Below are 1,677 nucleotides of genomic sequence, written 5' to 3' on the forward strand. Positions count from 1 at the left end.
ACAACATGCACATATTCCCATTTTCTCCCACATAGCATGTTTGTGTAGTTGTGCACCTCACACACTTATTTAGGTGAGTGAGGTGTACAAGTGCTCATTTCCTACTTTTCCTTAGTGTTCTTGTCTAGACAATTTTGGATCAATTTGTCATATTTTTCAGTTATCTTTTAGGATTCCAAGCAATAGGGTACTAATCGTGGTCTCTTTTGTAGGTAATCATGGCTTCAACATCACCCGTACTATCAAAGATTTTTCTCAAACCTGTGATATTCAAATTCTAGGGGGGTACCAAAGAAGTTGTGTTTCATTAACCTACATCTAGAAATTAGAGATACACAACTTGGGCATATAAATTGGAACACATTCCTAGTTCTTTGTAACAAACCCCATGAAAGGTCAAAGATGATCACAACCCTCATTCAACATGGGTGAGTCAACGTTGCATCACATCCAATATCTATATAATCTTTAGAATTGATAATGACCTTGGCAAAGAATTATTTTCCCAATGAAATGGTTGTCGAGAGTGTTAGAAGAGAGATCATTGTTGACATTCAATAAAATAACATATAGAAGGTATTTCATTTGCCTATCTTTGATCATAATTATAGAAGCAGATATGAGAGTGCAAAAAAGTGGTATTAGGAGAACCAGAGACAAGCTAATGACATAGTACAAAAGAAGTACTTAATTACCCAGAGCTCACATAAGAAGCCTGGAAAAGTTGATATGAACAAAGGATAAATGATTGTGGATATTAGCTACTACTTTGTGCTTTTGAGAAGAGTAATGGGTCTACCTAGAGCCAGTCATTTGGAGACTTGGGTGGTCCACTTCATTGAGAAAATCTCAATAAGAGAAAATAGGATAGATTGGGGAAGCTTCGTCAATGACTTCTTATATGATCAACTAGTCTAAGTCCAAAGTGGTCCTCTCTTTTACATGACATCATATGTAGTCTAGCTATTAGCTACTAGTCCACCTACTTATCTAGGGCTCACGAGTAGAGGGAACATAAAGGATGCGAATGCTTGGCCACATGTGGTTTACCCACAGCTAGTGAAGATGGACCTATGGGATGGAAACCTTGAATATAGGGTAGTAAATGATAATTTCATCTTTACTATAATCTGATTCATCAAAGGAGATTATGTGAAGAGATTGTTAGTAGAGGTGGCAACTTGAGCAACACAAGTTGATGGGTACTTTATACAAGTTGCACACATTTACATACATACAGGTGGTTGGAACCCTCCTTCATCCTAAGAAGCTACCCCAATAGGATGGTGCTCCTGGAGATTGCCCGACGGTTGGCCTCAGTATATGAAAAGGTGTAGAATAAGCATAAAAAAACATGGATATGACCTATCACCATTGTGACTTATAAGGTCAAGCATAAGAAAGATATTGCTACATATGAGGTGGAATGGGAAAGATACCCTTTGAAGGATTATTCTATAGAACGTTCTTATTTTGATAATATAGGATTGTTTTAACATGTCGCAGGTAGGGATTTCATAGTAGATTCAATCATTGAGGACCATTGGTTGAACTATATTGAAGATTATGAAGTTAGATTCAAGAATTACTGCAGACTGGAGCTAGCATTGGTAGTGAAGGCTTTGAATTTGTAGATATCACTTAAGGTCTGAGACAAGGAAACCCTAGATGTTCTTG

The sequence above is a fragment of the Cupressus sempervirens genome, chromosome 3 (assembly GCF_028749045.1).
Source record: "Cupressus sempervirens isolate cs-2001-9-10 chromosome 3, ASM2874904v1, whole genome shotgun sequence".
Classification (NCBI taxonomy): Eukaryota; Viridiplantae; Streptophyta; class Pinopsida; order Cupressales; family Cupressaceae; genus Cupressus; species Cupressus sempervirens.